Genomic DNA, 18,906 nt, shown 5'->3' with positions numbered 1-18,906 from the left:
CCATCTCAAGTTCCTTAACAAAATCACATCTGTAAAGTTCCTTTTGCCATGTAAGGTAACATATTCCCAGCTTCCAGGGACTAGACCATGACATCTTTGGGCTGGCCAGCACTCTGCCTATCACAGAGGGATACAGAAATGGAGAGATATTTGACCAAGCAAGTATAGTAAAATGTCAATTATAGAATCTGAGTAGTAAGTACATGAGTGTTCAGTGTGAAATTCTTCTAATTATTTTTTATTTGTTAGAAATTTTCCATAGTAAAATATTGAAGGTAAAAGTCAATGTTTATATTCTAATTATCAACAGTAGCTTAGCAAAACCCTTCGATGTCCACAGAAGGTGCCAAAAGAGTGAGTGGATCCAAAGAGACTTCATGGTCAAGACGAGCAGGAAGTGGGCACAGACGCCGGAGTGGACTAAGAATCAGAGTGGAGGCCATGGGAATCTGATTGAGAGTTGTCTGGATGCCAGCAACTAAGGACAGACAGGATGAGCTAACACCTCACTCAAAGCCAACAGCTATATTCTCCCCTGCAAGCTTCATAATGCCTAAGTGCACATAAGCAATACCTACCCCACCACCAGTTCTGGGAAGAGGAAGAAGAGACCAAAACCTTAAATTCATTACTTATAAGCATAAAATGACAGACACAATACCAAAGTACTTAAGTGGCGGGATTAAATTTTCTCAACCAAGTGGTACTGAACCTAAAATGGAAAGTAATTTTTTAATAGAAAAATGAAATGATAGTCTATGCAAACCTGAATCTATGGTCTATAAAATCCCAAGCTAGAACATCCACGTCCATTCTACAGAGGAAGAAACTGAAGCCCAGAGAGGCAAACTTTCTCCTTTTCAAGTTCAGGGTCCTTCTCTCTAGAAAGGAATGAAGAAAGCTGGTGAAAAAGGAGCAGAAGGGAGATTGAAAGAATAAAGATAGAGGTCTTACAGACAAAGCAGAATAAATCAACCTGGTCTGACTAAGAAAAAAGTCTTGCAGAAGATTTTCCAATTTATTTTTTTTCAATGTGAGATTTAATATTTCTTCTGAATATTCAAAAAGTATGGCTGTCCTACATTCTTCTAAATTGCCATTAAAAGGAAATATCCTGAAATAAAACATGACTTCCTTATATTAACATTGGCCCAAGAGCCTTCCGCATCACTCTTACACTTTTCCTGATCCAAGATAATGATTCACAGTCAGGGATGATATTCAATATATGTAACATTCACTGTGGCAGGAGAATGCACCAATCAAAACAGACACAACCGAACTATCCACATAACTATACAAGTGCCAACCAGCCAAACATCAGTCCTGTAACCAGAGTACTTCATCCTCTACCATTAGGAGTCAGATACATAAACTGATTTATAATCAGTAAGAAAACATTCAAAAAAATATGGTAATATCATGTAATAATTAGACATTAATCATAATGCTTACACAGTTTAATCTAGTCTTCCATGTAAACACTCTCTTAATCATAAGACAATGCACATAGTTGCAAAGGAAATTTTTTGTTAAACTATGTTTTGGTATAAAATACCCTTGTTTTAATGCTATAGTGCACTTAGCACATGATCAGGAGTTCAACACATACTGTTCAATGAATGAAAAAAAAAAATGAATGAACCAAAATTTTATTTTAGTACCTCAAATGAATTTACTTAATTCACTGAATACATTCACCTTGAGAAAAAACTTTTCCTGGCAGCAAGGCTGCATCTTTCATACAGGTCCAAATGTGAGGTAGACAGGAAACAGAGTTTTTCCTGGAATGGAATCAGCTTAAACGTCAGAAGATTAAGTCCATTCATGCAGAGAAAGTCGATTAGCCTTCTGAGACTACTGACAATCTCTCCAGCACGAAAAAAGAAAACTTAAAAAAATAAAAATAAGATGTTACCACACTGGAATATTTTCTGAGATGGAGTGTTTAGAAGATAATCACAAATTTGCATCCTGGGAAAAAGAACAGCTATGCCATTACTTACAAAGCTAAGTAGGATTTTGATGCTTCCGTGTTTAGTGCTTAACAAAACACAAAAGCTGCCAAAAACATTCATCTACTTCATTAGGTATTAAGTTAATGAAGTTATAAGACTGAATGACCTTTGTTACCATGATGTCAAGGTTCTGGTACAGTAGAATAATGAATACCCAGGGGCAGCTTAGGTTTCAAAAGAAAAGCCTATTCACCTATTATCATCCCCAAACTGCTCTGCTTTTGTTTTGAGAGGAGTGAAAAAAAGCAAGAGTGAAATAAAGCGTATGGCCCTGCATTACTTTCCCACAATTTTAATACAGTACTCCCCTCCCAATATGGGACAGGATTTGTCCCAATGATATGCAATGAAGAGTTTTCATTCATATTTTTTCAAGTGCAGAGGAATCAGGTTATTATACAAAGCAAGAATCCAGTTCACACTGAAAATTTTGTTAGTATTTTGAATTTTTTAACATCTAGATGAAAATTACCCTGATTGATATGGGGGGGCAATTTTTCAGTTGTTTTTTTTTTTTTTAAGAGATCTTTGTTTTCATTTCCTTCACTTTATTTTCAAAAATTTAGACATAAGATATACACACAAATTTCAAGGCTCAATCAATACCCTGACATTTCCTACCTGAGTTTCCTTTGGTTTTTAATATGTCAGGTTTTAACTGCTACTCAGCCTTTGGCTCTTTCTGGTAAACACGTCTCAGGAGAACTTGACCAGCTCGTGAAAAGGAAGATATAAAACTGGAATCTAAGTAGTGTTTTGATGTCACCAGAAATGTCATCCAGGGTGTTCCAGACACATTTTTAACACTCTGGGCAGAGGTGGGAGCAAAAAGAAGAAAAACAAGTAATCTCTCCAGACTACAGGAAAGGAAGCTCCCCTTAGCCAATAGATAGTTGAATCACTCATATTTATGATGTAGTTTTTAAAATGTTCCGCCCTAGACATTAGGGATTCCATGAAGCACTCCACTGCAAGAACAGAAAGGTAAGGGGACTGTGGAAGTGCGGCTACCAGACCTTCAATCACACTCCAACCAGAGTATATATTAGAACAGAGGAGGCTTCATTAAAAAAAAAAAAAAAAAAAAAAAAAAGGTAGGGGTACTGGGAGTTAAATAAAAATAAGTTTGAAAACCACAGTATCAGAATAAGAATATACAGGGGGAAAAAAAGTAAGAATATTTGATTAAACAGAGTGAAGACTTTCTTAGGTAGTGAGACCAAAAAAGAATTCAGAATGTCCTTCTGTGATATAATAAGATATATATTTGACCTCTGACCCTGGTTCCTGACACAGAGCTCCTAGATAACTTGGAATTTCCTGGGTGAGAGGAGCATCTTTTGTTCTAATGAGGGGACTCTTAGTGGGCTCCTAGACAGCTTCAAGATGGGGCTGGTTACCAGAAAAACTAAGCCATGATTAGAAGCTTGTAACTTAAAGCCCAATCCATTCCCATCCTCCAGTGAGGGGAGAAGGGCTGGAGATTAAGTTAATAATCAATCATGCCTTGTGATGAAACTTCCATGAAAAATCCTGTACTATGGGGTTCAGAGAGCTTCCAGGTTAATGAACACATCCACATGCTGGGAGGGTGGTGCATTCCAACTACACAGAAAGAGAAGCTCCTGTGCTCAGGACCATTGCAGACTTCAGCCTAGTACCCCTTCATATGACTGTTCATCTGTATCCTTTGTCATATTCATTATAATAAACTGGTAAACATAAGTATTTCCCTGGTTCTGTGAGCCACTACAGCACATTGCTGAACCTGAGGAGGGAGTTGTGGAAACCCCCAGTTTGTAGCCAAGTCAGACAAAAATGAAGGTAACCTGGGGACCCACTACTTGTAGTTGGTGTCTGAAGTAGGAGGCAATCTTCTAGTAATGAGCCCTCAACCTACGGGTTTTAATACTAAGTCCAGGTAGTTAGTGTCCAAATTGAACTAAATTATAGGACTCTCAGTTGGTGTCTGCACAAACTTAGAAATTTTCTTGGTGTGGAAAACCCAAACATTTGGTGTCCTAAGTTGTTAGTAGAGGAACAATTCTCCTTTATTTGCTCTGATAATATTGTCAAATGGTTGAAGCACTGCCTGGCTTTAAATAGGTCCTACATCTTTAAGATTTCCTATAATAAGGCACAGAAGTTGACTGGGACTCCTTTATATGCTGTTTTCCAAGGAATATTTTTATTCTGAGAGTACAGCATTTGAGCTCTGGCTTTTTCCTTTTTTTTTCTTTCCTGAACCTGATATCAGATTCTCTCCACCCCCTGGTGAAATAGAGACTGTGATCGATTGGGTTGGGTGCTATAGTTTCTCTTCAAGGAAGCCCATTATGTGTCAATCAAGTGGCCAAGTCAATTCATGAAATGTTATGTAGACGATGCAAGTAATGTATTATTGACCATTTTCTTGCTTAGAAAACAGAGGGAGTCTGAGCAGTTGCTTATTACAGTTTGTCTCACCCTCCTCACAGTTTCAGTTTTCAATTTAAGTTCTCTAGTTTATACGTTAGGTGAGGGTTCTAAAATTATTGCACTCAACCTAAGCAAAGGCATTTGAGTTTATATTTACTGGTGTAAATAGCAATTTAGCAGGGTGACAGTATTTGTTACACACAAGTAATTTGAATTCAGTCAATTTTCTTTGCAAAATTCAGATTATAGCCGGTATTAAATTCTCCACAAGAAATCAAACAAACAGAAGCAATATGTGCTATGAAATGAAAGAACCCAAACAAGCTTATAGGCGGTTTGGCTCTGCCAGGTGATGTTATTGAATCTGGCATTGTGAGAAAAGGGTTCAAAGACTACAGCCATCCAGCACTATTGAATTTCAACAGAGTAAAGTTGGAAGGATTAAGGGATCCAGCCAACAAGACAAAGGAGGGCAGCCCACAGCTATTCTTCAACACCAGTAGTAAGTGCTCTTCCCAGCAGGCTGTGTAGGGCCCCCTGAGTAAAATTTCTTTGGATTGGAATTTCTTTAAAAGGAACACAAATTTTTGGATGGATTCACATAAGGAGGTGTTATTCAAAGACCCAGGCAGAATACTGTGCTAGCTAGAGAGGGAAATAAAGGGTGGAAAGAGAGAGGGAGATGGAAGAGTTACAGTGAGGAAACAGGCAGGCAGCCTAGGGCTGAATACACCCTGGGAAGCCAGCCAAGGAAAGTGTGTGCACGTAGGTTCTTACAGCTTTACTAGGGAAATGGGGAAGGTGAATACAGGATGCAGGAGGAGGAAGCCCAAGAAATGAGTAAGGAGGTGAGGAAAATATCCAAATGAATCAAACACTAAAACCAGCCTGTATGTATCCTTCTTTTCCCTGTGTTTCCTATATTCTATTCCTACTGGTCTTTACTCCATTCCTGAATGTGACATAAAGTTTCTCAGCTTGTGGCTGGACCTTTACTGTTTCCTCAGCCCACAGAATTCTCCCATTCCTATTTGTGAGACTAGCTAATATTCTTATTCATTGTATTTCTGTTTAAATATCATTTCCTCCAGAAAGCATTCTTGATCTCCAAGCCTACATTATCCAACAACACTTTCATTTTTGATACACTTAACATTACTTGTAATTGATTACTGAAAAGCCAAGTTTTCTAAGAGAAAATCTGTGAGAGCAAGGACTATGTCTACCTTATTGACCATGATGTCCTCAGTACCTAGAAAGAGCCTTTGGAATGATGTTTAATATATTCTGGGTGAACACAAAGGAGAATTCATTGGACAGCTGTAGCATACTCAAGTATGTGGTAGCTAGGCTCACAGCAATGTCATGGTAGTCCCATCTCTGCTACGCATTCCTTCATCCCCTACTTCACTCTAACACATGCTCTAATTAATTAATGATCCACCTTTGGCAGACACTGTAAGTCAGCTCATACATTATGTATTTCCAAACCTCTTTTCCTTTCCCTTGCTTTCTCTGTTAGGATAGTCTGGTCATGTTGTGATAACAAATGACCTCAAATTTCAGTGATTTAAATAAGAAAGCCTTATTTCCTACCTATGCAAGTCTTCTCTGCAACCAAGCAACCCGCTGAGGCATCTGTCACCCATGCTAGGGCTCAGTGATCCAGGGCTGCTTTGGTGCTGTGGCAACCCCAGAATAACCTGTGTTGTGGAAAGGAGCGTAGGGATTCACACGATAGCTCTTGAATGCTTTGGCCTGAAAATGATACATGTTGTATATGCCTTGTTGGGAAAAACTATCAATATGACCACACTTAACTTCATGAGGTAGGGAAGTGTTCCTGGAGGTAGAAGAGAACTGGGTAATAGTGGACACTGGTAATGCCTACAACATCTTCTACCCTAAAGGCTGGAGAGCTAAATACTCATTTCTCAACCTCTCTTGCAGCTAAGTGTAGCCATGTGACATGGAGGAAATTGTTTTTCTTTACAGCTCGCTTTCAAAAGTTCCTGGAGGGCTCTGTTTATCCTGACTTGGGTCAAGTGCCCACGCCTGGACCAATAACTATAGTCCTTCAGTTGATCAGCTTGAGCCGGGTGCAACATCATTTCAGCTCCAAGTAACAGAAAAACTACTATCAGCTTAAACAAATTCAGGAGTGAATCGTTGAAATGCTTTCCTTGGCATCCTAGAGCTACTGAGTCAATTCTAGGAGTTGCCTGTAGCTGTAGTTCCTGTCATGTGAGACAACTAAGCCTCTAAATTCGTTTAAGCCAATTCTTCTGTGCAGAAAGTTGAGAAGACATGAGCCTACATGAGCTGCTGTAGTGCCCGTCTCACAGAGATAATTGGTCTGAAAGAAAGAGAAAAGCCCACAGAGAGAAGCAAATTCTAATGATGGAGAGAAAAAAGAGAGAAAGAGACCTAAGAGCTTTCAAGCTCAGGATTCTAAATGATATTACACAGCACATTACACCTTTCAAATCACTTTCCTAGCCATTGTCTGATTTCAAACAATAATTCAATGAAATGGGGGGGGGGCAGATAACATTATCAGAGTCTATGGAAGCCTTGAAGCATGAGGACTAGTACCAGATTTGTCATCCATTCACTTGTTCAGCCTGAAGTATGTCTGTAAAATAAGGAGTTTGAACTAGACTGGTATGGCAAATATGAACTCAGCCTTTGATCTCAGAAACAACTTTTAAAGCCTAGTTCATCCATTCATAAGCTGTATAACCCCATTCAATTTAATTAACCTACCTAAGGTTTCCATTACTTCATCTGAAAAATTGGGATGATAACATGTGCTGCAGTTTGTTTAACAATTAAACAAAGTAATTAAAGATAAAGCATTTATCACAAAGCTTAACCCACGGTAGATCCTCAATAAACATTATTTCCCTGCCACTACATTTTCTTCTCCCAAAGTTTCCTTTCAACCATGAAATTACATTCCCACTTTACAAATGATTTTACTGAGTCACCAATGGGTTACGGACTTGCTCAAATCAATCTAGCTAGCCAAGGTTTAAAAATGGGACCCAGTTCTGAAATGGAATCAGAATCTACACTTCTAGACTAACAGCCTGGTGTTATTTCCAAAATGCCAAAATCCCCAGTCCTTTTAATTCATCTAGCATTTATCAAGGATGTACTGCACAAAAGCAGGCTGCTCACCATCCTTTGAGGCACTGTGATTCTCCCATTGCCATATTCTCCCTACAGACATGGGCTGTTTACAGCATCATATAATTTGAGAATCGAGAGACCTTAACAGTAATTTACTCTAACTTCTTACTCAGAGCTAGAATTCCCTTTATAACATCCCTGATCTGTGACCAAGCTCCTGTTAGAACATTCCAAAACAGATGCCACTGATGATGAAAATGCAGTGGCTCTGGTGGCACAGTTTTAGAAGTCAGTCCTCTTTTGGTTGCTGGTAACAGAAATTTAACTCAAACTACCCATGCCAAAAAGAATCTATATTCCCATCTATTAATTTCTGGATTTAGACCAGGCTTCAGGCATTTCTCAATTAAGGGGCTTGACTACTGCCATCAGGATCTGCTCTCACTCTGTTTCTTGGTCCTATCTCTGAACCAGTCACAATGTCACTGATATGCAAAAGTGATCTGCCAAACCCAACACTCATATTTGATCCTGTTGTTAGGGTGGGGTCAGTGCCACTAAACCCTAAGGTTCGAGAGTGAGAGGAAGAGCAGCAACTCAGGAGAAATCAGGATAACATCACCAGAAGAAGGAGAAATGGAAATCGAGCAGGCAAAAACAACAAATTTCACCACAATGCCACCTTATTCCATATCCTGTACCAGAAAAAGAAGGTAAGGACATTTTCTCTAAAAACATAAAGGTTAAAATAAAGCCAACAGTTGAAACATGCCTTGAATTATACTGTATCTGTTAGGAATTCTTTTGACTGCAAGTATCAAATAACCAAATACTGGCTTAACATAAGATTCATTTTACTTACTGAGAAGGTAGGCAATTTTTGGCCTTGATTCAGAAGTTTAGCAGTGTCACCTTTCTGGGTTGGTGACTCTGAGGTTCTCTTAGTTTTCCTGATGGCAGCAAGAAACTCTAAGTAATATCCTCGAAGTCAAGAAGCAGGAGGTGGTGCAGAGCAATTTGTGAAGTTCTCTCTGATCTGTAAGAAAACCCTCTTTCCCAGAAACCTTCAAAAAAAATCTCTCTTTACCTCTCATTGTCCAGAACTGGGTCACACGGCCATGTCCAGCAGCAGGAGATATCTCTTCTCCAGGGTCTAGAGTGGGAGGCAGACAAAACAGGGTCATGGCTTTGAGTATCCACACTGTCTGTCATAACTATGTTAGCAAATGTGTTTTTGATCCCTCTTACTTCCACTCAGACCAAATAAGGTAACTTGACCTATTCTATCTGAAGAAAATAGGTCTTGACCCTATAACCTCAGCACCTCCATAATATTCCAGAAGTGTCATTAGACCTTCTTAAAACAGCACTTAAATTATAAACTCTACAAAAGGAAAAATCAAAGCTTATGTTTATATTTCACAGAAACTAGCAAAGTGCCTGGCAAATTGTAGGCAATAAATATTCAACTAAACCAAAATATCCTGTTCAGAGATAGTCATTTTTCTTTAATAGTCAATAGTAACCACAAATCAAAATGTATCTATTTGTTCTGCTAGTGCTTTCCCTTTTAGTAGTAGTTGTGTTAGTTCAGAAATAGGGAACTATTTTACTGGGTTTTGGTATACTGGTTTGCTTGCTAATTCTCTATTCATCAATGAAGTGGTCTTTCAGCAGAGAAATCTCTTTAGCCACATGCTCTTCTCCAGTGGCTCCCAAGCCTTCCATGGAGATACTATGTCAAAATCACCCAGGAAGATTTACAAACAGATTCCAACTCCCTAGCCTCAGAATCTCTGATGCCAGCAATCCCAGGTAGAGCTGCAGTGAATGTATTTTTAAAAAGTCCCTGGTTTCAGCTGAATTTGGAACTACTGGTTAAACCAACCAAACTAACCAGCTCAAATAAAACAAAGGTTTCTTGTCAGTCACATTTTGTAGCCTAGTAGGCATTCTGTTGTCAAAAGAACCCAGTGATAACTGGGTTGTGAGCCAGGAACACAGTGACTTTAAGAGACCTCAAAGAGTTAAAATTCAGCTAAGAAGACAGGGAATGTCTTATTAATGGGGCCTTCTAGAGAAGGTAATTTTAATGCCTGTCCTGTATACATTAAAACTGGCCAAGTTTTGGGTCTCCCCAAAGGCAATTTACAAACCAATGTCATCAACTGCTTCTATTTCCCCACAGTAATCTCTCATTTCCACTCCCTATAGACACATGATCCATATCAATGACAAACATTAAAACATCACCTTGCTTATATTTATGCTCAGTCAGATACATGAACATTTCTTTCTGTTCTTACCTACTTAGATTTAATGTTTTGTCCAATTTTGCTAGTTCAATGGTCTGAAAAATCTTCACAATTATCCATCCCTCGCAACTCACACTACCTTAAACTGAATGCCTAGTGACCCAGGACGGCAAAGTGGGCCCAGGATCATAATTTCACTCATTTATCCAGCTAACAGAAAAGATGATCTACCTCAGGGTACATTATTTTTCCCACCTGCTCAATAAATATAGCAATGTACAGCCAAAAAAAAAAAAAAAACAAAAAACAAAAACAAAAAAAAACCAGAGCAAATATTACAACCTACCTCTAAACCCCTGAGTATTAAGACATGATATTTCTTGTCCATTTGAAAAAGGTTGTTTAATCACAGAATTGTCTGCATCTAATATCTATCTCACTGAAAAGTCAGTATATGACTCTTTCTATGAAACACACAAGGGATCTACAAAGAGGAGCCTTCTCCCAAGCAAGATAAGCAAACCCCCAGGTTGTCAGAGGAATCGTGTTTCCAGCCTTTGATACTTCCTCTTGAACAGGGAACAAAAAGCAGATTGACTTCCCCACTGAACAAATGGTAGGCCTCCCAGGGGCCCCCAGTCCTGGGGAGAAGGCAGTTGTCAACAAGGAGGTAAATTCTGGTTCTTGAACACTGTTTATCTGTCCTCTCCCCCTCCCTCCCACTTTCAGTAACCGGAACATCAAAAAATAGTAATTCAGCAACACAATATGGCTAGCAAAATCTGATGTAAACACGTATCAACCTCAGAGCAAGAAAACAATCTCCCCACTGTGCTTAATATTTCTCATATCTTCCTGGGTATGTTATATATTCCTTTGGACCACTTGTTCAAAGAATGAAGAATCTGAAGGTAAGTGAATATAATAATTAAGGAAAACAGGCTAATGGTTCCATGGTTTGAAGAACCTGAGAATTGAGGGGAGGGGGTTGTAGGGGTAGGGTGACAAAACAATGCTTTCTAAATATGTGAAAAGCTACCAAAATGACCCTGGTACTGAGCACAAGGAAATAAGCTAAATTATAATAAGAGATGTGGGAATTAGATACTAGGAAAAGTATTACAATGTCAATTAATGCTAGTCATTGAGCAGTTATGATTATCTGAGAAAATAGGATCAGAGATTTGTTTGAGTTCTCACAGGTCAGAATGTGGTAAAGTCAGGATTTGAGCCCAGGTCTGGTGGACTTCAGTGTACAGATCCTGTACATTATATGTCCATGGAGGGCTGGGTTGGTTTACAGACAGACATGGAAAGAAACAGTAAAAGATGACCTCAGCTCACTCTTTTATTCTCTTTAGTGAAATTTATTTACCATGCCTTTATTTTAGTCCCTGCCCTCCCCAATCAGGACAGCCATGACTTTGCCACCACTTAAAATAAACCTTTAAACAAGAATACCTAGGCCTGCTACACCCAGGCAATGGGAGGTATGATAGATTGTATTATCATGAAAAAAAAAATAAGTTTCTGCCCCTGATGTCTACCTCCCTGAGAGAGGACTATGTATCTTGCTCTACAGACATGAGGTTTGGTCATGTAGGGGGTTTGTATATCCACCCCTTGTTGAACTCAGGAGTGTCAATGTGACTTGCTTTGGCCAGTCAAATGTGGGCAAAAATGATCCATGTCAATTCCAGGTAAGAACTTTGAGAGCTAGCTCATATTTACCATGTCTCGTTTCTATCTACCCCAGCCTGTCAAAGACCCAAATAGAAGCTGTTCTGTCAGCCTGAGTAGAGGGATGATGATAACATCAAGTGGAGTCAGAGCCAACCCACAAGGGACATTCAGTGCAAACACAAAATAAACCTTTCTTGTTGTAACTACTAAGACTTTACGTCATTTGTTAACTGTGGCATAATTTAGCATCATCTGACCATTAAGAAAAAAAAAATCCTGATTTATGTATTCCAAGGATTCCTAAAGGACAGTCCAAAGACAAGACTTTATGAAGTCAATACAGGATGGTTGACTACTTCATCATGACTTCATCATTCAAACTCCTCTATCTAAACTACTTCGTCCAAACCCCTTCCTTTCAGCACCACAAATTGCAGTCTGGAATGAAAAACTTAATTTTTTAATACACATACAGAATAACTCCATAGGTTCTGTTTAAAAAAAAAAAAAACTGATGAAAGCGCTACCTAGAATTGGACATAGTCCTTAAAAACAAGCAAAATTAATTAATCTGTAATTAATCAAACATGTATTCTAATCTACCAGTTACCAGATTTGAGATTTGGGGCATGTTGTTTCCTGTCACGTATTATTTTCTGCTTCTTCAAACCATAGTTTGCTTATTAGTAAAACAACGATAGTAACAGTATTGTGGGGAGAGGTACTGTGGCAACATCACTCATCATTAGAGAAATGCAAATCAAAACAACAATGAGATATCACTTCACACCAGCTAGGACGTTTATTACCAAGAGACAAGAAATAACAGATGTTAGTGAGGTTGCAGAGAAAAGGAAACCCTTACACATTGCTGATAGGAATGTAAATTGGTGCAGCCACTATGAAAAACAGTATAGAAGTTTCTCAAAAAGTTAAAAATAGAACTACCATATGATCCAGCAATTCCATTTCTGGGTAATTATTCAAGGAAAACTATTTCTAAGAGATATCTGCACCCCCATGTTCATTGAAGCATTATATGTAATAGCCATGACATGGAAATAACCTAAGTATCCATCGATGGAACAATGGATAAAGACAATGTGATATACATGATACACATGTTATATATATGATATACGTGTGTATACATATATATACACACACACGCACAATTGGATATTATTCAACTATGAAAAAGGAAATGCTACCGTTGGCAACAACACGGAAAGATCTTGAGAGCATTTTGCTAAGTGAAATAAGTCAGAGAAAGACAAATACTTTATGATCTCACTTATATGTGATATCTAAAAAAATCTGAACTCAAAGAAACAGAAAACAGATTTGTATTTGCCATTGGCGGGGGGTGGTGAGTGGGTGAAGGGGGTCAAAGACACAAACTTTATTTCTAACATAAAGACATTCTGGAGATACAACGTACAGCATAGTGACTATAGTTAACAATGCTATATTATATATTTGAAAGCTGCTAAAGGAGTAGATCTTAAAAGTTCTCATTGTAAGAAAAAAATTCTGGGGGCGCCTGCCCTGGCCTTGGCGGTGCACGGGGCAAAAGAGTGGATGCTCGCAGATGCGCTGCTTGCGCAGAGCCGGGACCCCCAGGCTCTGCTTGGGGCACTGTGCAGGGGAGGCATCCACGGAGCGCATGGAGACACTGCGCTTTCTTCCGCAGCGACTGGAGGACCAGGAGGCCCGCAGGAGCGGCAGCACATGCGAGGTCACTGCCAGAAAGCCCGAAAAACCTGGGGAACCTCATCTCAACGTTGTTCTTCGAAGTGACACAAATCACTGCAGCAGTCTGCATTTCCTCACCTTTCTGACCTACAGCAGGCCCAAGTCTGTTTTGCTGGTCTGAGAGGAAAAAAGATGAGGTTCTAAAGTTTTGGGAAAACTGTATTTTAATTATGGAAACTCTTGAAGGAAATCAGATACATGTTACAAAGCCAGTTTTACCAAAGCTAAAGAATCTGTTTGAATCTGCAGTGTCAGAGGGAAACGGATGCTGGCTCTGTCACCCATCCTGGCACCTGTGTATCCGTAAAAGAATGTTTGAAAGTGGAAACAAAATCCTGACCAAAGAAGGCGTTACCCATTTTTTGGAGTTGTGTGAAACAAGAGTTCTCCCATTTTCACCAGAATTTTCTGTTTACTGTTGGTCCGTTGATGGATGCACTTTCAGAGAGCTCTCTGTATACCAGGTAGTTTCCTATTAAAGTTTATTCAGAGAATGACAAGTAGACATTGGTGTGCTGTTCCCATTCTGTTTCTGTCTAAGGCTTTGGCAAACGTCACAAGATGTAAAGCTCCGGGTATAGAAGGACTTCTTGCCCTCAGTGTCAGGGATGTCCTTCAGTGCACCATGATCGCACATCAGATTCTGCTGAGAGGGGCGGCCCAGTGCTGTCTCCTACCGCCGGCCGTGGATCTGGTGTATGTGAAGAAAGTGTCACTGTTGGACGTCTCAACTTTCTTCATGTCTGTGAGGCAAGAGGAGTCCTTAGGACAACGAACTTCACTATGGACAGAGAGATTTTTAAAAATCGTTTACTTGTGTTGAGTGGACCTAACTAATAATGCTAAGATTCTGGTGGACAAGTGGGAGACAGGAACTGTATGGGACAGAGAGAGAGAGAGACCTGTTTAGAGGAGAAGGTGGTGTTAGTGCTTAGATCTCACTTCTGGGTAAGGATCAACACAGGATCAACCCAAAGAGGAACACAGCAAGGCACACAGTCATCAAATTGACAAAAACAAAGGATAAGGAGAAAATATTAAAATTAGCAGTAGAAAAGCAACAAAAAACATACAAGGGAACTCCCATAAGGCCATCAGTTGATTTTTCAGCAGAAACTCTACAGGCCAGAAGGGAGTGGCACAACATAGATAAAGTGATGAAAGGGGGAAACTTACAACCAATAATACTCTATCCAGCAAGGCTCTCGTTCAGACTTGATGGAGAAATCAAAAGCTTCACAGATAAACAAAAGCTAAAAGATTTCAGCACCAGCTTTACAAAAAATGTTAAAGGACCTTCTCTAGTCACCAAACCATAAGAAAAGAGAACAAAAAGAAGAAAGGGGAAAAAAAAGACAGACCACCTACAAAAGATTTCTTTGGCTGTTTGGGGTCTTTTGTGGTTCCTTATAAATTTTGGGATTGTTTGTTCTAGTTCTGTGAAGAATGTCATGAATATTTTGATGGGATTGTGTTGGATCTGTGGATTGCTTTAGGCAGTGTGGCCATTTTGATAGTGTTGATTATTCTAATCCAAGAGCACAAGAAATCTTTCCATTTCTTTGTGTCATTTCAGTTTTGGAGTATAGGTAACCTCCTTGGTAAAGTTTATTTCTAGGTATTTTGTTGTTTTTGATGTAATAGAACTGTCTTAGCCAGTTAAAAATTTCTGGTTTTTGAAGTAAAAAAAAAAAAAAAGTGAATGAAGGGCTGCAAATGGTAAAATATCCTTCTTTTTATGGGTGAGTTGTATTCCATTTTATGTGTGTGTGTGTGTATAAAATATATACACACATACACACACTGCATCTTTATTATCTATTCAACTATTGATGTGCACATCTTAGAATGCTTTGTTATCTTGGCAATAACAAATAATATTGCTGTTAATAGCAGGGTGTATGTATCTTTCTGAATTAATTCTTATTCTGTGGTTGCCTTTATTCCTTTGATAACTATGGAAGTTTAAAAAGCTAAAGCTCTAAATGTTCTTAGAAACAATGAACAGTACATATAGGTAAATTTTCAAAATATATGTGCAATAAAAAAAAAGATCTATCAAGCCATGAGAGACAAGGAAGAAACTTAAAAGACATATTACTAAATGAAAAAAGCCAGTCTGAGGATAGGGACTGATTTCCGAGCAAAGCAGCAAGATGGAAGCGGGATTCTTCCACTGAACAAGTGCAGAATAGGATAATTGGTTCAGCAACAAATAGAAGCTCCTGAAGCAGCTGAAATTTGCAGAATGCCTAAAAAAAAGGTAGATATGAGCAAAATAAATTTGGAGGTTATAAAGCCTTGGATAACAAAACGAGTAACAGAAATCCTTGGGTTCGAAGGTGATGTTGTGATTGAGTTTATATTCAACCAGCTGGAAGTGAAGAATCCAGACTCCAAAACGATGCAAATCAACCTGACTGGGTTTTTGAATGGAAAAAATGCTAGAGAATTTATGGGAGATCTGTGGCCCTTGCTCTTAAGCGCACAAGAAAACATCACTGGAATCCCTTCTGCTTTCCTAGAACTAAAGAAAGAACAAATAAAGCAGAGACATATTGAACAAGAAAAGTTGGCATCTATGAAAAAGCAAGATGTGGACAAGGATAAGAGGAATAAAGAAGAGAAAGAAAGCAGCAGAGAAAAAAGGGAGCGGTCTCAGAATCCAAGAAGACACAAATCCAGATCTCCTTCCCCTAGAAGACGATCTTCCCCTGTCACGAGAGAGAGAAAGCACAGTCATTCTCGATCTCCTCATCACAGAACCAAGAGCTGGAGTCTATCCCCTCCTCCAAAGAAAAAGGAAAAAAACTCCAGAGCTCCCAGAACCATCAGTGAAAGTAAAAGAAACTTCAGTACAAGAGGCCACTTCTACTAGTGACATTCTGAAAGTTCCCAAGCCTGAATCTGTACCACAGCCTAAAGAACCTTCTCCAGAGAAAAATTCCAAAAAAGAAAAGGAAAAGGAGAAGACCAGGCCAAGATCTCAGTCACGTTCCAAGTCAAGATCCCGGACACGTTCTCGTTCTCCTTCTCATACTCGACCTAGATGGCGCCATAGATTCCGATCAAGATCACATTCACCTAGAAGGAGGCCAAGCCCAAGAAGCCGGCAATTTCCTCAAAGAACTCCACCAAAACGAATGCCTCCTCCACCAAGGCATAGAAGGAGTAGGTCTCCAGTGAGACAAAGGCAACATTCATCAGCATCCTTGCCTGGGAGTAGCGCATCTTCATCTTCATCGTGTTCCCGGTCACCGCCAAAGCCTCCAAAAAGGACATCCAGCCCCCCTCGAAAAACTCGTAGGTTATCTCCTTCAGCAAGTCCTCCGCGGCGAAGGCATAGGCCATCACCTCCAGCAGCTCCACCGCCAAAAGCTTGTCATTCCCCAACACCCCAGCAGTCCAACCATACAAGGAAAAGTCGTGTTTCTGTTTCTCCAGGAAGAACTTCAGGTAAAGTGGCAAAACATGAAGGTACTGAGAAAAGAGCCCCCTTCACCAGCACCCAAGCCTAGAAAAGTAGAGTTATCTGAATCAGAAGATAAAAGTGGCAAAATGGCTGCAGCCGATTCTGTGCAGCACAGATGCCAGAACCAGCAGTCTTCATCTGATTCTGGCTCCCCCTCTTCCTCAGAAGGTGAGTGACCCAAAAGGTCCCATGTGAAGAACGGTGAGGTAGGCAGGCAGCGGAGACATTCCCCTTTCCAGAGTGCCTCTCCATCACCTGAAAAACGCCAGAAAGAGACTTCTCCTTGTGGTAGACAGAGAAGTCCCTCCCCACCACCCGTCAGAAGGCGACGTTCTCCTTCTCCTGCTCCTCCTCCTTGACAACACAGGTCGCCCACACCACCACCGCGACGAAGGACTCCTTCACCTCCCCCCACGTCGGCGCTCACCTTCCCCAAGAAGATACTCTCCTCCAAAGCAGAGGAGATACTCTCCTTCTCCACCTCCAAAGAGAAGAACGGCTTCACCCTCTCCTCCTCAATGAAGGGCATCACTGTCTCCACCACCAAAGCGTCGGGTCTCCCACTCGCCATCTCCCAAACAAAGGAGCTCCCCAGTCACCAAGAGACGTTCACCTTCATTGTCTTCAAAGCATAGGAAGGGGTCTTACCCAAGCCCGTCTACCCAGCAGGCCCGGTCGCCACAACCAAACAAATGCCATTCACCCTCACCACAGCCTCGAGCACCTCAGACCTCCTCAAGTCCTCCACCTGTTCGAAGAGGAGCATCGTCATTACCCCAAAGAAGGCAGTCCCCATCTCCAAGTTCTAGGCCCATTAGGAGAGTCTGCAGGACTCCAGAACCCAAAAAGATAGAAAAAGCTGCCTCACCAAGCCTTCAGTCAGTAGGGAGGGTCTCATCTTCCCTATCTGACTCAGGATTTCCTGAGCCAGCAGCTAAAAACCCCTAGCACTTCCATCCCCTATCCAGTCTCAGTCACCCTCTACCAACTGGTCACCAGCGGTACCGGTCAAAAAGGTTAAAAGCCCAACACCAAGTCCATCACCGGCAAGGAATTCAGACCCAGAAGGACGTGAAAAGAAAAAGAAGGACAAGAAATACAAAAAGGATAAGAAGCACAAGAAGTACAAAAAACACAAGAAGGAGAAAGCTGTGGCCCCTGCAGCCACCGCTGCTCCCACAACCGCGTTGGCACAGGAGGAACCGGAGGCAGAGCCGGAGCCCAAGAAGAAGACTGAAAGTGAGGCTGAAGGTAACCTTGAAGGCTTAGAAAAACACCTGTGGGAAAAGGCCCTGAGATCAATGTGGAAGGCTCAAGTGTCCCCACAGTCCTAGGTGGAAATGTTTGTTATGATGTAAATTTTATTTGGTTTGTATGCAATTCAATTTCAAAATTGCTAAAATGTGTTTGAGCTTCAGACTAGAACATTTGTCGTAATAATTGCTACGTTGAAGTTCACCATGTAAAAAAAGGGCATGGATTTACATTGCAAAAGGTGTCCACAGTGTATTAGTGACATTCTTTCATTGACAGCTGACATAAATTCATTTAGCGTGAACTATATTAAGTCCCCCCCCAAAATCTCCTTTTAAAAAAGGGGGTTTAAATATTGTTGTCATTCATATAGCTCCTTTAAATGCCCCTGGCTATTCCCAGAGGTTTTTCTATCTTCCTTCTTTTTACCTTTTCTTTCTTTTTTTTTTTTCTCTCATTTGAGTCCTAGCACCCGCTTAAGTTATGATGCTTCCAACCTTGTATGGTTTGCAAGCTTGCCCAGAAATAAGACCACTATTGAACTACCACAAAAGTATAAATGAATATTTTAATGCCACAATCTTTCCTGTTGCCTGTGGAGTCTCTGCTGAAATGTATCAGGATTCGAGCTCTAGGATGAAACAGAAAATGAAAGCATGTTGTTTGCCAGGACGCTGTGGGTTATATTCATGTGTAACAACTTGATTTGGAACACTGGAATTTCATTCTTTTCTGTTGTGTTTTTTGTTTAAGGCAATTAACTAGTCCCAGGAAAGATCCTTCAATTATATAAAATTTTGTTTAATGTAATGTCATGGCTCCATTCATAATTTTGTCTTGTTCTTCCAACTGGTATACACAGCTTTCAGAGCTCTTGTATTTGGAAGGCTGGAAGGGCCCAGACTTGAAATAGTGT

The 18,906-nt window shown here is 40.2% G+C and overlaps 1 long non-coding RNA gene and 1 pseudogene across 3 annotated transcripts in view; both read left to right on the top strand.

Moving 5' to 3' along the window:
- LOC116667174 overlaps window positions 1-11,712 on the top strand; it is a 107,986-nt gene extending 96,274 nt beyond the window's left edge. For 2 of the 3 annotated variants that reach the window (XR_004323966.1, XR_004323967.1), the window contains 3 exons: window positions 8,113-8,284; window positions 10,556-10,737; window positions 11,583-11,712. This is a non-coding gene — a long non-coding RNA (uncharacterized LOC116667174). The remainder of the gene's footprint in view (window positions 1-8,112; window positions 8,285-10,555; window positions 10,738-11,582) is intronic. The other variant, XR_004323968.1, reaches the window with a different exon arrangement.
- A 3,625-nt stretch (window positions 11,713-15,337) lies between these two features.
- On the top strand, window positions 15,338-18,306 carry LOC102511290 (annotated as a pseudogene).
- The last annotated feature ends 600 nt before the right edge of the window (window positions 18,307-18,906 follow it).

This window comes from Camelus ferus, chromosome 11 (assembly GCF_009834535.1).
Source record: "Camelus ferus isolate YT-003-E chromosome 11, BCGSAC_Cfer_1.0, whole genome shotgun sequence".
In the NCBI taxonomy this organism is placed as follows: domain Eukaryota; kingdom Metazoa; phylum Chordata; class Mammalia; order Artiodactyla; family Camelidae; genus Camelus; species Camelus ferus.
This window is presented reverse-complemented; position numbering and strand designations above follow the sequence as displayed.